Genomic DNA, 19,895 nt, shown 5'->3' with positions numbered 1-19,895 from the left:
AATGCTTTATATAATATTTGGGGGGTGCCGTGGGGGTTATCATGATAATAGTGAGTGGAATGAGATGTGGTATTTATGAGAATGTAAAAATTAAATAGGTGAAAAAGAAGAAATAGTTTATCTCATTAACCTCTCTGCCAGTGCAGTCCTTCCTATAATATCTGCTGTAATAACTATTCCAGGAGATTTTTGCCTGCCAGGAGAGAGACGTTTCCATGGAGCATGCAACACGCCGAGGGCCTGTGCGGCTCCCAGCGAGAGCGAGGGACGGATTCCAGGTGACTTTAATGCCTTTTCAATCCAGGTCTAAAGCCTACAGTTAGCCTGAGACTACAGTTAAATCAGACCTTCCTGTGCTTAAAGGCCCAGATCCGCTGTAAGAGGCAGTGCCAGATTAGCGAGGCAAAAATGACTTTATAGATCTTTAGGCTGCTGTAAAACTATTATAAATTAATCTTGGCTACCTGTGAGCTCAAAGAGTACATCTGGTAGCAAGGGAGGAATGCAGTATCAATACTACACCCTCTAGCTGGAGAAGGGAAGGTGGCATACAGCCACTATTGCTGCTTTGAATTACCCAGTACTTCCCCTCTGTGGAGAACCATCAGGAGAGAAAAACTGCTGGGTTTCTGGCTCTTTTGCACCACCGAAGTGGCAAAAAACAGCTGGAGCAGATCTGAGAATGAAGCTGTACAGCTCATTTCATTTAGCACACTAATATATTTTTTTTCCTGTTTCTGAGCTGTATGGCAAATGGCAAAACTTTCGATTTGCTTTAATTACACAATATGTTAAAATATAACTAAGCACTCATCATACATTAATTACCAACAGATTTCTGAAGACACTTATTGACATTGAATGATTACATAGGAGATGTGTGTCTCTTACAAAATGGATAATCCTCAATAAGTTTATTTCTTGCAATCATTCTGTAATTATTTTACGCTAACTATATTTAGCTTTGGTAGCATAAATCATAAAATACCAAATTATTATTTAAAACAATATTTTAAAAGTCTAAGCTATGTAAGTTAATCCTACAGAAATATGTCTTCAATAATCAACTGGTATTTTTTAAAAAATGCAATTAGAATCTTATTAAATCTAAATTAAAAGCTTACATGAAAAACAATTTAAAAATAGATATTGAAACCTAAGAATTCACACTCTTCAGTGTTTGCTCCTATTACAATGCACACTTAAGAATTTGTTAATTTTTTCCAGGTGGACAAAAACAAAAAGGGTTTAAATTTGTAGCTAGTTTCAGATTTTAAAGTAAACAGGCTATTTAAATGGAAGGACATGGTTTGCCCTGTTTTACCCATATGGGAACATTTAATTTTAAACACATCATAAAAATAAGGCAGATGATTAACATTTTTAAGCAACTTTGTGCCATTTGAAGGGAGATTTTATTTTCATTTCAGACACTGAACTTGTTTTTTCCAACATGTAAATTCTAGGTCAATGATAGGCACAGGGAAGCGAAAACAAGGATGTGGTGGGCAGGTGTTCATTTTCACAAGATGAACTGAAGTGAAAAAAATCTGTAGAGACCACAGGGTATGAGGGCATAAAATACAGCAAGTGCTCTCAGTTACTGGAGTGACGCTGAGCTTGATGCAGCTGGTTAAGCCTAAAGCCATAGTTTGCTCTCCTTGCTTTAATGGAAGGGCAAAAATCCCAGCTCTTAGTTATTGCTAAGCCAGTTTTTGGTCAGTACTTCCAAACTGGGCTATTATGAGGTTCTCCTACCATGCCACATAATATGTTTATACATTGAAATCTGAGCTTGGCATTTATTCTATCCACAGGGCAAAAGCCGAATTAGACATAGAAGCAGAGAGACTCCTGTGGAGAAAGCAGCAAGAAAGGGCAGCATATGAATTCTTTCTGGTGTTGCATGGAGACGTGTAATACATGAACTATAATTGCAGGCTGTGCCTTTTGAGCTCAGATGTTCAATAGTTGATACTTTCACATGCTGATATCTGGATAACATAATAGCTATGTGACAATCATGATTTTACTGACTTTCAGTCACTGCTAAGTATTTTTCAGACTTTCTGAGAAATTTTGCCATCTTTACTATATATTCCATGAGCACAGAAGTCTCTCTAATGTCCATTGTTCTCAAAGGATTGCCTTTGGGAACTCAAGGGATGCTTGCTTGCTTTTTTGTGAAATATAATTAACTTAATGGAAGAGAAACAGGCTCATTGGAGCAGGGTATCCTTAGAGCATTTCCAACAATTTGGGGTGCATTTTCTGAAACATAAATTTTCTTCTCAGCTGCAGGATTGGGTCATTTGTCTACTTACTCCTAATGAAAGCAGTGAAGTGACTGGAACATGGTTTTCTTTCTCTAGAAGCAAGCAAAATAGCTTGAGCTGGTACCCTATCATCATCTCTATGATTCATCTATCTCACTGGATGTCAAAGGCAGGAGGGTGGTCTAGCAGCAATAAAAGGGAGGCATCATAGACAAACACAGAATGTGTCATGACCTTTCATATCCACTGTGCAACAGCATATCCTCCACACCTCTCTATGTTAGCCTATGTGTAAATGCCTGTAAATGTATGTGGCTTATATGTCAATTTTCTTGGGGAGTTATTTTTTGGGTTTAGTTGCAGTAGAGACGCTGAGCTATTAAAGAATATGAGAAGCAGCAAGTAGAAATACCTAGAAAGAGAAGGGTCTCCGTAACGTGGGAATTTGCGGTCATGCTAGGAAAGGGTGTAGGCTGGCTAAGATTGGCTGTCTGGCAGATGTATAGGCTGTGTTCTGTGAAAGAGACCTCTTGGTAGTTTGAAATACTGCCATACCCACAAGGGCTTGTATGCAGAACTTCACTGGAAACACACCCTGAAGGTCTGAACCAAAGGGCTGCTCCTTTGCTGGGGGAATACTTGCTTTCCTTTCTGGTCCCATTGAAGTGTACTGTAGAAACTGCTGATGTGAATTAAGTATTTATTAGCATAGAAAATACTTGTGTAACATAGTCCCTAATGCTTTCCATTGCCTGCTGCAATGGATAGGCTTGGTATTTAAATCCTTCTTTTGTCTAAATAAGGGAGTACCCGCTTTCTGCTTTACAGAGGGCTTGCTTTCTAGGAAATGATTTGTAAAAAGTGCCTTTCAGTCTTCTTGCTGTCTTCAGAAGACCGTTGCAGTTACTGAATATAGATGTCCCAAGTAAAATATCTGCCTGCCTATAAGCAGCGGATTAGGTTTAAGGACACATTTGATCCGCCCTTCTACCTTTCTGAGCCTTTGATATATGCTCCAGATAAAGACTTAAAACTCTTACTGTTGTGCTCCTGTGGACGTCAGGAAAGAGTCCTGACGGCTGTAACATTCATGAGATGAGATGAATGCTCTGTTCTTGTTCCCCAGCCTGTGGAAACTCAAAGCCCAAAATATTGGATCAAGTCATCCTTATGGTAGTGCAGTTGGGTAGCCTTTGAAAAGTCTGTTCAAGAACCTCCAAAACTAATTTACTCTTTCTCTTTTCCAGATGTTATTAATCTCCATAGACTACAAAAGAGTCTAGACAACCAGCTTAGTCAAAGATGCTTAACGCTGGGTAAGCACCATACCACTGCAGACCCTATTGCTCTTCAAAATCTCAACCTGAGTATGTCTCATGGTGTTTAGCTCTGTTTGTCCCCTTTGCACCTCTGCCTGCTCTCCTGAGTGGTGGTAGAGGTCTTAACATCTATGGTAGCTCCTTTCTAGCTGGAAATAGCCCTTTCCTGAAAGCCTCCTCTTACTTTCTCTCTACAGGATTGGCCACAACATACGTGTGTATAAAGGACTGGAGCCCAAACACTACAACCAGGAATATGGTGGACTTGATAGGAAGGTCTCTGCTGATTCTCATGCTGGAATGTTTTATGCTAGGATTCCCAGTAGAAATCTCAAATATTTATTCTTAAGATGACAATGTTTCTTAAGTTCACTACCTTACATTTTTCTGTAGTATCCATCTATATAATCTATAACCCAAATAATGACCAGAACTGAAAAAGTGATGAAAGAGAGGAAAGATATACATAGTTCATTATCATTATGATATTGAAAGATTTTAATTTCAGATATATGGGTGAGGCAAATGTATGTTACATATAAGGAACATAAAAATTGTAAGTGCTGCTTTATAGAAGAAAATATGTATTTATGTATTTCTCAGGCTCACTTTCAGTTTGGCAAACACTGATTTCTTTTGAAATGGCTTTTGTATGATGAATATCTTTTGAATTTCTTAAGCCTTTCACATACCCTATGATTAAAGCCTGGGGAAGTTGAAAGAGTGGATTTCCTTGGGTTGCAAATCAGATGTCGTAGTTTTTACACCGTATTTATAAGGAATGAGAAAAATACTCCTGTTTACCCTTTCTCAGCATCTTGCTGGCACAGACAACAGGTGAACACGAGCTGCTTCCTCTGTTTTTGTGAGCCTCTGATTTACAGAGTTCTTTTTTTCATAGGCAGTAATGTGAGAGCGCTGTGGGAGAATGGGTCAGTCACTTCCATCTCTCTTCAGCATTTTATCCAGGGTGGATGGGTCAGCATGACAAAGGCTATCTAATGTCAGAACTTCTGAATTATTCAGGGTTTTTTCAGAGGCTAAACAGAAATTCCTATACTGGCTGAATTATTAATCTTGTTCATTTATGTGTTTAAAGAATCTTGAAATTAAAAGTGCAGTATGAAAGCAGTGGCCTTTTTTTTTCATATTTTTCCAACTGTAGGTTTGATTTTGCTTCCTGATAGCTCTTTCTAAGTGTATATTTATACTTCATCCCCAGAATTTCCTGTGGTTTGAAATTCTTTTGCTGACATGAAAACAGTTGTGATTTGAAAAGCAGAACTGTGTTGAAACTGGTAATACATAAAGCAGTTGAACTTATTAATATGGCTCAGAAACAGGATAGTAGTAAAAGGTGCCATTTCCTATGTGTAAATGGAAAACCTATGAAATGAAGGGCTGGGAATCTCTTGTGATTGCATTGACAGACCAGGCATATAGCAGGATCCACTTATAGAGGCTGACTTGAAGGACCTAAAGATCCAGTGTCAGTCCCAGCAGAGACTCTATGTGAATTTTGTTTGTACAAGGGAGTGCAGTAGATGTAATGAGGTAGCTAAATGCTCCTTCGGAAGCTGTCTCTTTGGGACCCCGTTGTTACATTTCTGCTACCAGATGCAAGAGAGGAGATGTGAAAGCCTTGCCATCCCACCTCACCTTGCCTTGCATCTTCTTAGCATTGGCTTTTTATCAGGGCTGTAATAAGACTCTACTCAGTGTTAGGTATTTTCAATAACCCTTCATGAAGTAGGATGCTGTGGGACTCCTGTAAGGCATTCAGCTCCCTCCTCTCCCCCCACATGAATTGCACTGGTCGAACACTGCTCTGCATGACTCAGTGCATTTCTGGCCAAATGTGTCTTAATGTACATTTTCTTGCCAAGCAGCAATGTCCCCTTCCTTAGTTAGAAGCATATTTTTTTCTTTACATTGTTAAATAAAAGGGTGAATTCCAGAGCCCCTCACTTCTTTCTGCAGACATCACATCCCCAAAGCGTAAATTTATCACCTGCTGAAGGGAAACGTTTTTGTGGGAGCCACTTGTTAAAATATTGGCACCGTCTCCCTGCCTGGGCCACCCACGCAGCCCGGCTGCCTGGAGGTGTTTCCATCGTCATGCACTACGTTATCGGCTATACTGCACCGTGCTCCCTGCCCCTCCCAAGCTCAGCACATGATCCGAGCCCCGAGTTTATGGCATTGACCCCTTAACTGCACTCCTCTCTTCTCCCCTTCAGGAACTAGATGGCTTTTATTTCAGTGTTAATACATGTGGTAGATGAGTGTTCCTGCTCAGACATGACCGCTCTGTGCTAGCTGCAGATGTATGTTTCAGAGGTGTTAGAACAGCTCAGGAGAAAGCCAGGTTGAAGCTAGCCCTTAAATGAATAGATGCAAAGAGAACATAGAAAATATCTTTTCTCTCTACATGATGTCTGTAAAGCGATACTCAGCTGTGGCAAGTTGAAGAAACATTTATTTCAGCCTTGTGGCCTTTAAAGGGCCAGACAGGGCAGAAGAAGGGATAGTCCCTTGCTTTTTAGTAAACCGCTCCTAGAAATAAGAAACCTTTATTCAGTTTGCATGGCCAGGTTTTGGTAGCAGGGGGTTACAGGGGTGGCTTTTGTGAGAAGCTGCTAGAAGCTCTGCCATGCCTGACAGAGCCAATGCCAGCTGGCTCCAAGACAGATCTGCCAGGAAAAAGCCTGCACAACAGCAACTGCAGCCGGAGAGAAGAGTGAGAACATGTGAGAGAAACAATGCTGCAGACACCCAGGTCAGTGCAGAAGGAGGGGCAGGAGGTGCTCCAGGCGCCGGAGCAGAGATTCCCCTGCAGCCCATGAAGAAGACCATGGTGAGACAGGGTGTCCCCCTGCAGCCCATGGAGGGAGGATGAGGGGGTGTAGAGATTCCACCTGCAGCCCATGGAGGACCCCACGCTGGAGCAGGTGGAGGCACCTGAAGGAGGCTGTGGCCCCATGGGAAGCCCACGCTGGAGCAGGCTCCTGGCAGGACCTGTGGCCCCGTGGAGAGAAGAGCCCACACCAGAGCGGGTTTGGTGGCAGGACTTGTGACCCCGTGGGGGACCCACGCTGGAGCAGTCTGTTCCTGAAGGTCTGCACCCCATGGAAGGGACCCATGCTGGAGCAGTTGGTGAAGAACTGCAGCCTGTGGGAAGGACTCACATTGGAGAAGTTGGTGGAGGACTGTCTCCCATGGGAGGAACCCCATGCTGGAGCAGGGGAAGAGTGTGAGGAGTCCTCCCCCTGAGGATGAAGAAGTGGCAGAGACAACATGTGATGAACTGACCGTAACCCCCATTCCCTGTCCCCCTGTGCCGCTCAGGGGGAGGAGGTAGAGAAAATGAGGAGTGAAGTTAAGTCTGGGAGGAATGGAGGGGTGGGGGGAAGGTGTTTTAAGATTTAGTTTTTATTTCTCATTATCCTACTCTGATTTGATTGGCAATAAATTAAATTAATTTCCCCAAGTCGAGTCTGTTTTGCCCGTGATGGTAATTGGAGAGTGATCTCTGCCTCTCCTTATCTCGACCCATGGGCCTTTCATTATACCTTTTCTCCCCTGTCCAGCTGAGGAGGGGAGTGATAGAGCAGCTCGGGTGGGCACCTGGCCTCCAGCCAGGGTCAATCCAACACACCCAATGTATTACCTTGAAGATGGAAAGAATAGGCAGGTGTCAGGGATCCCACAAAGACTTGATGTTTTCTCTGACTGCTGGTAAGTGTCTGAACCCTTGGAAACCCCCGTTCTCTGCTGCAGCCAAAGCAGAGGCTGGGCTGGAGGCAGCTGAGGCCACAGGAGGATGAAGGCATCACAATTCGGAGCTCCTCCAGGAAAAGCTGCCTCCTCTGCACTTGGGTCATGGTGCACAGTCACTTAACACTGATTTCTGGGCTTTGTTTTAGTGGTGAACGGGTATTCTGCTGCGGCTGTCATTTGCTTGGCACCTACAGAGACACGCCTGCACTGAGGTGGTAAAGGAGAAGCATAAGTTCCTGCTGCTCTCCTCTCTCCAAGGGCTTATGGAGGAGCTGGAAGATGGTGGTAGAGCTGTTTGGAAAATGGTGTTTCAACTTGCTGAAGGAAGTTAGAGCATTTTGATGTTATTGTCATCTGAAATTAGAGTATAAAGACAAAATATTAGAAAGTGTCAAGGAAAGAAATTTTTTGTGGAAAAAAATGATGTGGCGGAAAAAGCTTTTAGACATTTATGGTCAGAATGAAGCATTTCAGTATTGTGAAAGGAAACAGTAAATTGAAATGTCAACTTATAGCTGAAACCATTTGTTTCAAACTGCATATTCAAACAAAAAGTGTTTTGTAAGGGCGATTCAAAGCTAAAAATGTTTTTGAGATATAAACATTTTCTAAATTCTAAGAAAATCAGATTTTCCACAAAAAACATTATGTGGAAATCACTCAGCTACCTCTAGTTTCTGAATTGCATGGTGCCAGAGTTATAAACACAGCAAATGCCCCTTGTGCTGCTCATTAGCTTGGGTGTGCGTAAGGGAAACTGCTGGGTTTGAGCCTTGCCACCTGCTGCTGTCCAGAGACCAATGGTCCTTCCTTCCCCTCTGAGCGGAGAGGTACGCACGCCGCACGTGTATCTGCTTCCTGGCCACATTCTGCCAAATTGTGCTGGGTTCACCAAGCATTTTTAATAGTAAGTTTCTTTCCAGCCTGGATCTTCACTAGATTTTGGAGTGACTCCATACGCTGTTATGCTCTGAGGAGACTTTAAGCTTTGAAGAAAAGCAATAGGCAGAGGCACTAGCCTTTCCACCTAGCTCAGCTGCAGTCCCAGGTGGAATGTCTGACTTGCAGCCGCACACTCAGAGGACAAAGTTACACAGCGTGTTTTCTTCAGTGGTGAAGCTGGCAAAATAAATTCTTGCCTACACGCCCCATCCTTCCTCTCCAGCTCTTCAGTTACAGCTGTGGACTTCCCCGTAAGCCTGGTCAGCAAAGATGTATGGAGTTAACAACAGCTCTGTTATTCAGAGGTTCTTTCAGGGCTGGCTGAGATCAGGGCTCCACTATAGCTGTTTCAGCCCCGCCAAGGAGATGGCCGAGTGGCTGGTACACACACGAGTCTGCATAAGCTGCCCTCACCGAGGCGGCGCGGCACGCTTGTGCGGGAGCTACGTGGACCATGAAGAGCTCACCCCGTGGATGTGGTCCTGGCACAGTGGGGGAAGGCGAAGCAGATTAAAACAGGATCGCAGGTTGGTCCCGCTCAGTGTGATCAAATGCTTACCACGGTGCTCGTCAGGTAAAAGCGTTGTGTTTAGCTCATGGAATTATGCTGCCTTCTGCTGTGGCTTTTTCTTGCTGCTATTCTTTGTGTATCTATCTCGTATTACTTAGAAACCCTTTGCGCATCTTCTACATATAAGCTTACAGAGCAGAACATATGAAGACTCCCATTGTATTCTCACCTCTGTTGGAGTCAATCAGGTTAAAATCTGTTGAAGGTAAGGGATTTAAACTGATAGAAAACTGGTTTGAAGACAGAATCAGGCTCAAAGCTTAGGATTGTGAAAATCTAGCTAAGAAGTATAAATCATTGAAACTGAAAGCAAATGCCTGTTTTCAATAGTAAGAGACAAACGTTGTAAAGGCACACAGTTACAAATAGGCAGTCCTAATTAAGCTGTTAAATTTACAAGGAAAATGTGTTGATTTGCTCCTTTCAGGGGAGTTAGGTTGCATGGTCTCCCTTAATTAGAATACACACAGTTAAAACTAATAAATCAATAAAGATCAGTGCCATGACTATTTTGTTTATTATGGCAATCACCCCAAAACCAATTATTCCATCATTGTTACTGTTTGTTTACCTTCTGCATCACATTCACAGCTGAATGAAAATTGCCTGACCAGGTTTATTTCCCAAATGAAATGCATAAGTGACACAAGTTTGGGACAATACATGTATTGATACAAAATATTTGAAATCATATCTTCCACCTGTGTGTCCTCTTTTTTTGCTCTGATGTTGTTGAGTTACAGTGGCATCTGTTTTTCTGCATCTCTGGTGCGCTCTGCAAAATTTGTAGCCCAATATTTGTTTGATATCAGAGGATACATAGCTTACATCATATCATCCTTCTTTGTGTTTGGAAGTGTCTCATTTTAAGATTGGATTAATCTCTCTTGCCTTCCTTTTCTTGTTCTCTGTTTCTGTCATTCTTTGTTTCTTTCCTGCCCCTTTGTCTTATTTTCTCCTGATGCTTTGTGGGTGTTTTATTTACACAAAATTTAACCTTAGAATCTCTGCTTTTTTGCCCAACCTGGTTTGGTACGGTGGAGATAAAACTGGAAGATTTAGATCTGTAGTGTTAGGGGTGTGTCTGAGCTGGATAAAGTTTTTCTTAGTTTTCTTGTTGAAAAAAATGAGTTGGGTTCTTTTTAGACTGCCTCATACTTCTTATGGTAAACATTTGCTGCTGGGACATGGGGAAGGCTGGTGGGTTTGAACCATTGACTAAAACCAGAGGGCAAATATTTGTATGTTGCTGTGATGCCCCCAGCCAGGAAATCTTTCTAGCTAAGGTTTCTCTCAGGGCAACTTGTCGCAGCCTAGGGAAAGGTGACAGCTGGCAGGAGTCAATCATGAGGAGATCAGTGCCCTCTTTATCAAGGTGCCACTGTGTTGGGATGTAAATATTGTCATCTACTGCCTTCAGAAGGTCTTTAAACCTCATGTCCTGATGAGGCAAAGGACTCCTGGTAATAATTCTGTTTTCCATTAGGGACCAGGGAGGCGCTTTGCTTGTACATGTCATTGCTTGGACATTTGAAGAGGGAGAGTGGTTATTTGTTGTTGTGGATGGCAATTTCTCATGAAGACATGATTTTCCAGCTTCAGTCAAGTCTTCAGAATCATTCACATTCTCCTGAAAGTCCACAAGTAGCTGGTAAATTGGCTCACATGGAGTACTTTTGTTTGATGACTTAGGAGGTCCAAGGTTGACCAACTCTCTGCCTGCAAACTTGGAAACTTAATAGAATATAGAAATCAGATCAGCTTCTGCTGGAATGGTATTTTCAAGAAAAATAACATGTTAATATCAAAACAGCTTCATCCCATAATAAAAAAGTCAGTACTTGTAAAGGCATAAATAAAAGTAGATCTTGATGTAGAATGAAATTTTGCACCAAGGATTTAAAGCAAATGGTGATTTGGAGGTAGGCAATTGGCAATTTTTTTGTTAGGGTGAACAGTCTTAAATGAGCATCTCAGCAGTAAGATGCTTGGCTTAATTTTAGTGACTATTATTTATTTATGCTTCTGGGGCTATATATCACATTAATTTAACCATGTCACATATGTGAATAGTTGTGGGCATGCAATAACTGGAGCAGAAATGACTAAATTAAGATCTGCAGTTTGGTTATCCAGTACTGTACATCTATATTTTTGAGACTATGGAAAGTGATGCCATGGATGTGAACGCAACTGCTTCTTAAGCAAGTTGTGACACTTGCACCATGCTCACATTCATCCTGGGAATGTAAACAATTTCCTTTTTTTACTCATAAATGTCTATTGTTGGAAGTGCCTTAGCAGTACTGGTGCCATCCCAGGGTGACTCATAGAGGAACTAACCCGGACAATGACACAGAATGTATTTTTGTACTCAGTACCTGCAAAGTATAAACTGGATCGGTGGTCACCTGCTAAATTTTTCATCTGATCAACATCAAATCACCAAAGTTGGGACTGGGAAACAATTGCTTAAAATACTTGTAATTTTAATACAAAGTGGAAGGATATTTCTATAGTATTTTCAGGAATCATGATCCCTTTTTTTCCCAGACAGATATCCTAGTACCCTTTCAGACTAAGATGTCAACACTACATTTCAGATACCTTCTGGGAAGTTTTCTTGGTTTTCCAATGTTATTGCGTTCTCATCTTCTCGAATAGCATCTGGCACTGCCAGGGTTAGTACAGAAGGAAATACCCTATTGCCATAATTCCTGAGGTTATCCAGAGCATCCATTTCAGCCTTCTGGGAAATCTGAATCTCTGAGTCCTTATTCAAATGTTTATCAGGATTAATATTGTGTTTTTCCACTTCATTTTCCCTCTGCAAAATGATCAGACATCATTCAATTAGTATGGAACAAAAAAGCACCTTGAACTTGAAAGGAAATCACAGTATAACATGTGCAATGGGAATTCTTGTTTTCACACAAGCCTTAGTTACACAGATCAGCTTTTCATCTGAGCAGATCCCATGCCAGAGGTCATTCCTGAAACCCAGTTGCACATGCACTGGCAGATCCTGCCTTTTACCACACAGGCCATAGGGTGCAAGTTTTCCTGAAAACCCACTGGAGACTAGAATGTAATGCCATCTTTGGAGAGCCCGTAGCACTTCCTTCGAGGCTCACAGAGTCTGCTAACAGATGTCTGAGGTGGACCAGGGCACCACAGAGCTCATGGTGCAAAGCAAAAACATTACAGGATGCTGTGACCCACCCCCAGGAGGAAGATTATTGTGGGACTGTTGCTGTCTTCTGTGAGGGCAGGCAATCAGCACAGGGCCAGAGCACTCCTGGGAAGGTTTTGCAGTGGGATTGCAAGAGATCCCCATGGAGCTGTGGTCACAGGGCTGAGCATCCTGACTCCCTCCTGCTGCAGTGCCATCACCTTTACTCCTACATGCATCCTACATGCACGTGGGAGAGTGTTCTCATATGTGGAACACTTGTCTATCCCATGATTCAAGTTTTCAGTCTTCACGGTGGTGACCTTATGCACGCTGAGTTTCAGGTATCAAAACCTTGTGAAAATGCAAGGGCTGCACAGTGAAATAAACCCCCTTCTGCCGTACGAAGTCCCATGATGAGCTATCTGCGCTGTGAGCTGCTTCTGCCAAACACCGTCTTCTCTCAGGCCTGGCACTCCTGAAAATGAAATTTCTGAAATGTATTGACTATCCACATGGATATTCCAGTTCAATACCAAGCTTTTTTGCACGTTCTCTGTTATCACCTTTGACAGACCCACTTTGTTGTTATGCAGCTACCACTTCAAGGATTATCTGTAGTAAGTTTTGATCTTCTCACTGCCATGCCTACATAATACAAACTTCTTGCTTCCAGAATCAGAGAAGTCATTTGTTTTACTATGGTATATTTATCTTTCATGGGTTTTTTCTATTCTTTGCATTGCAAAGTACTCCTCTTGTGAAAAATATGTTTTTAATCTAACATGCCATTATAAAAAGTGGGTGTAATTTGTGGAGAAAAGGCACTTTTGAAAGCTTGCATGTCTTTTGTGAGTTAGCAAAAAATGTTTGGGAAAAATATGAAGGGCCCCAAACCTCAGACTGGTGGGGTTACTCCATCCTTCCTACATATTTGCAATACCCAATCACAATTAAGGAAATTATTTGTATAGTATTTATAAAAAGAAACACAGTATGTTTAAGTTGACAACATATTGCTAAAACCACACTAGATCAATTGGGAATTTGAGATGTCATAAGCATTTTAGGCTATGCAATCAAATAGTCTCCCAGGATTTTACACACTGCTAGTTAAGAAAACAAATTTTCATCTTACATTTTGCAAGCTGTCACCTTATATATAGTATATCAGAAAACTTGCCATGACTGGTTTTACTGCCAGACCTCTTAAGAGCTAATTGGTTAAGCACCTGGGCAGGAAGCTTTTTGGCAGAAATGCTATTTTCTGCAAGGACTAGCTATAAAGTTCTGGATGGCAAATTGTAATCATTAAGGCTCCCTCTTCTACAACAGAACACATAAAATGTAAATACATTGCTTGGAGAAATTACGATGCATAAAAGGACAGGCTGTGTTTTAAGTTTATCCAATGACTTATGGCTCAAATTTGAACATGGAAAGGATCTTATGCTTCTTTCAGGGTCAAGCTTTCAGCAGACTTCTCTAATTGCACCCAGAAAAATGAGAATCACATCTGTTTGCATCCACCAAAACTATTATTTGCATGTACAAATGTTAACTTGTGTATACAAGAAGGAGTTGCAAATACAATGACTCGCACTGTTTTTTCAAACACAGGGGGTTTTGTACATGAAAAATAATTTCCACAGACTTTTTTGCAGTTGTAGATTAGAAGTTCTGCTGAAAATTTGTCCCCAGGAAATTGTATGTTTCTTCAGTATTGTGTGAAAAATCATAACGTAGTCTGCTGCCTGGAATGAGTTGAACGCAGTGGTTTGTGAGTATGTGTTTGAATTCCAAACAATGTTTTGGGCTGATTGTGCTGGTGCAATTTTTTATTGCGTGTTATTCGTGAGCATTGCCATGGATACAAATACTTTTTAATTTGTATTGATATTTGATATGTTTAGTTCTTTTTGGACAGAATTTTCAGAAGACCCAGATGCCAACTTTCTCTACAAATCACTGAAGGAGGGTTTTTAATTTGCTCAAAAATACTCGAGCTTTTTTTTTTTTTTTTACCATAAATTTACTCCTTTATAAATATTATCTGTCTGTAAATATCGCTTTTCATAGGCAGACAAGAATATGCAATATCCTTTACAAAAATAATGTAAATGAGTGGCAATTTGTTTTCGGGGAACTTCATTTTACCTGTGACTGTTATTTGTTACTTACTTGCTTCACTTATTTAGATTTAAATTTGCACTCATTTCAATGCAAATGTTAATTTTTGTGCTTCAATTTTATGCACACAAGTTGTCTTGTTGAGCTCAGTGAAACTATTCATATACATAAAGTTAAAGCAGATGCATACATTTGCAAGATTTGGAGAGCTGAAAGGAAATTATGTGATTTAATGACGGATCACATACTGCTGGTAATAAATAGCAAATAGTTGGCATTAAAAAGAATAGAAAGAACATCTATCTATGCATTTTGAAATATCCTTGGCATAATTCGTAATACAAATATCAAATACCCATGGTGTTGTAATCAAGCTCCAGTAACATTATCAGGGTCTCAACAAGAAGATGAAGAAAAAGTGGGAAATTCCCCCCTCGCACTCTGTTAACAATCTTTATGCTTCTTCCTCAGTTTCAACTCTCTGTGGCCGGGTGGTCGGAGAAGTGCATTGCGGCCTGCCAAAGAGGTTGCTGAATTTGGCTTCTTTTAGACCAAAGCAGAGAATCCTCCCCCCAAGATAATGCCCTGCCAGCTGCCTCCTCCGAGAGCCGTGCCAGCACAGCGTGGGCTAGGCTCCAGGGGAGCTGGGGGCTGCTCTTGACTCTGCCTCTGCCCAAAAACGTCATGCCACCCGTGTGGCATCTTGGGATCCAAGAGATGCATTCCTTTCTTTTCCCTATATACTTCGCGTATGCTTAGGGCTAAGTTTTGCCATTGTGTAAGCATGTGCATAAAGTAGCTTTTGCTGAAGAACGGGACAGAGGATACTGGAAAAATGAGAGCATTGAGTAAGAAAACCCAACTTGATTTCTTAGCCAGCCTTCCCCTCTCTCTCCCCTCTTTTTTGCCCAAACCTCAGCCTTTCTGGGCAAAAGGAATATTATTGAACATTGGAGAAACTGGCAAGAGAGTGGTAGCGCTGATTAATAGTCATGATTTAAAAGACCTCCTTGGGAAGAGTGATTGCACAGGATAATTGTGTAGAAGGCTTGATTAAGAGGCAGCCGAGAGGTAATCATTATTAACTACAAATATTTGCAGAACCTAACTACTAGCAAGGGAGAAATATTAATTTTTTTCTCTAAATGGTAGTAGCAGGCTTTGAGTTTATGAGTTTAAAGGTAGCATTTACAAGCCCTGTGCTAACAAACAAGAGGAAACAAACTTTTAATGACAGGGAAGATGGTATGAATTGGTCTTTTCTAATTTCCTAGTTTCTGTCTTAGTAACAGATATCAGAAAGTATTATTTATGATAGAATCCAATATGCCAAATTCAGGCATCTAGCTTGTGCCTGTATTTCAGGTTCTCAGCAAAGCTGTCCTCCTAAAAGCGAGTCATTTCCCTGAAAAGCCATCAAAGGGAGATTCTATCTGCCTAAATGCAAATTTAAGAAGTCCCCACATCAGACATGCAGATCAGCACTGTTTTGTAGTGCAGAAGAAAGAACTGCACACCTGGGAGCCACGTGGAAAGGGACAGAGGGGAGGTGTAGAAACGGGGAGTTGTGACACAACACAACTGAAGGGACCCCAGAGTGCGTACCCAGTTCACATGGTAGACATGTCACTTCTAGAGTTAGTTCAACAAGGGGAAGTGCAAACCCCAGGCACCAGGACAGGCTGAGGGCTGCCCAGCTGGCAAGCAGTGTGACAGAAAAGGACCTTGGGGTTCTGGTGGACACCAGGTTGACCATGAGCCAGCAATGTGTCCTTACTGCAAAGAAGACGAACGGTATCCTGGGCTGCATTAGGAAGACCGTTGTCAGCAGTTTGAGGGAGGTGGTCCTGCCCCTCTACTCAGTGGTGGTGAGGCCACGCCTGGAGTGCTGTGTCCAGTTCTGGGCTCCCCAGTACAAGAGAGACATGGAGCTACTGGAGAGTCCAGCAAAGGGCCACAAAGATGACTAAGGGATTTTCCTGCTGTGAGGAGAGGCTGACAGAGCTGGCACTGTTCAACCAAGAGAAGAGAAGGCTCAGGAGTACATCATCAACGTATATAAATACCTGAAGAGAGGGTGAAAGGGAGGCAGAGCCAGGCTCTTTTCAGTGGTGCCCAGTGCCAGGACCAGAGGCAGTGGGCACAAACTGAAACACAGGAGGTTCCCTCTGAACATCAGGAAACACTTTTTCACTGAGCACTGATTCAGGTTGCCCAGGGAGGCTGTGGAGTCTCCATCCTTGCAGTTATTCAGAAGCCACCAGGGAATGGTCCTGGACAACCAGGTCTACACCTCCAGAGGTCCCTGCCAACCTCATCCAGTCTGTGATTCTGTGAAAGTCACCACTGTTTTGAGCTGCTAGCTAGTTAGGTTATTTTGGGTCAATACCAGTTTGGGTTTAAACTTTTGACTGGAAAAGGTCAACACAGAGAAAGAAAACCTCAGTCGTTCCTTTGTGAAACTTCCCCTCTTTTCCTCCTTGTTTTACCAAAACCTCTAGCCTGCCTGGAAAATATCTATATACCAGGACTTCAAAACAATAATCCGTACTGTTACTACCTAACAGTTGGAGCCATTTTTGGGGTCTCTGCTTGAATTCAGCTTGACTCTCTGCCTTAAGAAGGTATTTTGGATGCCATGGGTGGCAGGAAGCAACGCAGCCCCTTAATCAGCTTGTAACTTACTTTGTGCACATGATCGCTTCCCTCTTCCACCCGGGTAGGATGTTTAAAGAGGCCAGAGAGGACGTGAAATGCTACCACTTGCCTGGAAGGCTAGATCTCTAGGGGCTGTAAATCAACTTGATATCCAGAGATTCAAGAAAGCTGGTCAATAGCCTTTATAATATGGCTCATTTTGAGTGACTTATGAGTTAGTGGATCCAATTTAAAATTATAATAAAAAAAAAATCACATATGTGAAGGAAAGCCTCCTCCCCCTGAGCACGTGCACGCACGTGTGCACACACACACTCCCCAACTCATATTTTTGAGTTATGGCTCTGCCTACAAACACTGCACAGGCTGTTGCAACCTTGGAGCTGTGTGCTGGGATGGAGATCTGGATCTGCTCAAGCTCATCTGAATAATTTCTAGAGGAGTCAACTGGACCTTCTCAAAATACAGCTTCTCCGGGGCGAAGGCTTTGAATGGGAGGCTAATCGCTGATGTGTGTTGTTTTGTACCTGAAACTTTTCCCATTGCACTTGTGTGTTGGAAGCTGGAATTTGGCTTCCTGTCTGCCTAGTTTCTGCCTGAAGCAAAATTTTTATGACTGAGCTGTGAAGTCCTTAGTGGAGACGGTTGTAAAAGAAAAGCTTACAGCCTTTTTAACTAATTGTGGCCTTACCAGCGATTACCATAATTTTCTGAATGTATTTTTTAAATTTTTGTCCCCTCTGATCTCACTCCATGTCCCTGAGTGAGTTGGAACTGGAGTGTGAGCATAAGATACAATGGTAAAAATAAAAAAAAAAAAAAAAAAAAAAAAGTTAGGAAAAGATTTTACAGCTTTCACAGCTTCCCACTCACCTCCCCAGACTTTGGATCAGGCCCTCACAGGCCAGTCAGAAAGGGAAGGCATGGCTAGGTCACTGAGATACTAATGCTTCTTTTCCCAATGGAAAAGTAATCTTTTCTGTAACGCAAAATAATTCTCAATCCTATTACAACCCATGTTTAAAATTCGTTACTCATAAAAAAAAGGTATATTTATCTTTGGGAAAAAAATACCTTAAAATAATCACCTCTGAAAATGCCAGAATGTAGGTTTCCTGAGACTGCACCCAGATCTGCAATTTCATTACTATTTTTGGTGAGTTTTGTCTCCATTCCATGGACAACCACCTTTTTCACATGTGCTGAGGGGCTGTCACAATGTTCCTCATAAAAATCCAGGGAGCACTTCATGCTAGTCATGGCCATGATATCTCACCTGGGCTCCTTTGCAGTCTTTCTGGTACCTGAGCAGTTTCTTCAGCAATAAGCAATAAGAAGCCATGGCAGGAGAAGGTCTGTTGTTTATTAAAATGTTGATAACTTCTGAAAGACTGAACTCCATAATTTCTGTCATGTAGCTTAAAACAACAGGATTCAATTCACTGGGGCAAAGTCTGAAATATTAGGAAAAAGTATTTAAATAGAAATGATGCGTTCAGGTACAATGGCAGAACTTACAGTAAGAGGGCAATACACATCTTGTGATGTAGCTGGAGTAGGCTAAGTCGATTGTACGAACAAATTATGACAGTTGTGCAAAAATCCTCTGTCTACTCTAACTTGACTGCTGGGCTAAGGCTCTGTTACTGCATTATTAAATATTCTATTGTTGATATAGTTGATTACTCTGAAAGGACACCCACCAGGATTAAGCTTAAAAAATAAAAGATGGAAAACAGCATTTTCTCATTTTAATCTAGTGTGTATATTTTGATTCTCAGTACAGTTGTCTCAAACGGATTAACAGAGAGATAGTATGTGTGCATGTGCGTAAGAAGACAGGAAGAGTCCCAAAAGCAGGAAAATCTCAAAGGCCAATAAAAAAGAACTACAGAAAATACAGGGGGATTTTTATTTTTATGTCAATCAGATTGTGAAATAAACCTGGTTATGTTACAGTGATAATTATTTTACTCACAGGCTTCTGTGAGTAGTAGTCTAGTAAAGGCATTTTAGAAATATGACAGCCTTGGATTCTGAGACTGCTCAGACATCTTTTCCAACTTGTTAAACTTCAGTGTGAATGGGCACAGACACATCTGAGGGGAGGGGAGGAAGGCAAAGGTAGGAAGAGTGGGCAGTTCTCAGAGGAATGAACACATTGTGCATAGATTTCTAATAGCTCATGTTGTGACTGGCGGTTGGGTTGCCTGGACTGCGGTAGGAAGACCTGCCCCGTGTCCTGTAGACAGCATTGCAGATGGTGCAGATTACATAGGCCTAATTACTCTCTTTTTTTGATTGATGTTGACTATTGACTTTTACGGAACGATCTGGGCACAAAATATTTGACCCATGACTAGCTACTTTCAGCTGTGAGGAAGATGTAGAAGGTCTATCACGAAAAATTAGGTATTTAAAGACATGCAAAGTATACTTTGCAGCCTCCCAATATGAAAGATGAATAACATCTCAAAAGCTGGCAATGTTTATATGAGGTGTCATGTTGCACATACCTATTTCAAACTTTTATAGTAATGTTAAACCATAAAGTAGCTTGCTAAGAAAAAATGGAGACTAGTTAAGGCCAGTTACAAAGATGAATAAGAATAAAAATTATTAGAATAACAAGAACTTCAGTGTAATATGCAAATGTCGTTCCCTCAGGTGGGCACGAGAGATGTAGTTTTGCAGAAAAGGATTAGAAGCACACTGTCTAGAAATTAGTGGCACCAGTGACGCATGTTGAGAACAAAATTATTGATACAAGGGTATAAGCAGTTCTATAAAGATGTTTCTTCTTATATAAAATTTATCCATCATTAGAAAAGTTGATGTAGTGTTTTCTGAAATAAAATTCTGTCATTTTGGAACAGCCCTGAGCATGTAACAAAAATATTCCAAACCAAACCAAACCAAACAAAAAAATTCCTAAAACCCCCAACAATTCCACCGCAGATCCCAAGCTAGAAGAGAGATGTACAATTTGTTACCTGTTCTCATTGGGAGCAGCATTCAGTGTTTTCCTGGAGAAGCCTTCATTCAAC

This window comes from Balearica regulorum, chromosome 3 (assembly GCF_011004875.1).
Source record: "Balearica regulorum gibbericeps isolate bBalReg1 chromosome 3, bBalReg1.pri, whole genome shotgun sequence".
Taxonomy (NCBI): Eukaryota; Metazoa; Chordata; class Aves; order Gruiformes; family Gruidae; genus Balearica; species Balearica regulorum.
Note: the sequence above shows the minus strand (reverse complement) of the source record.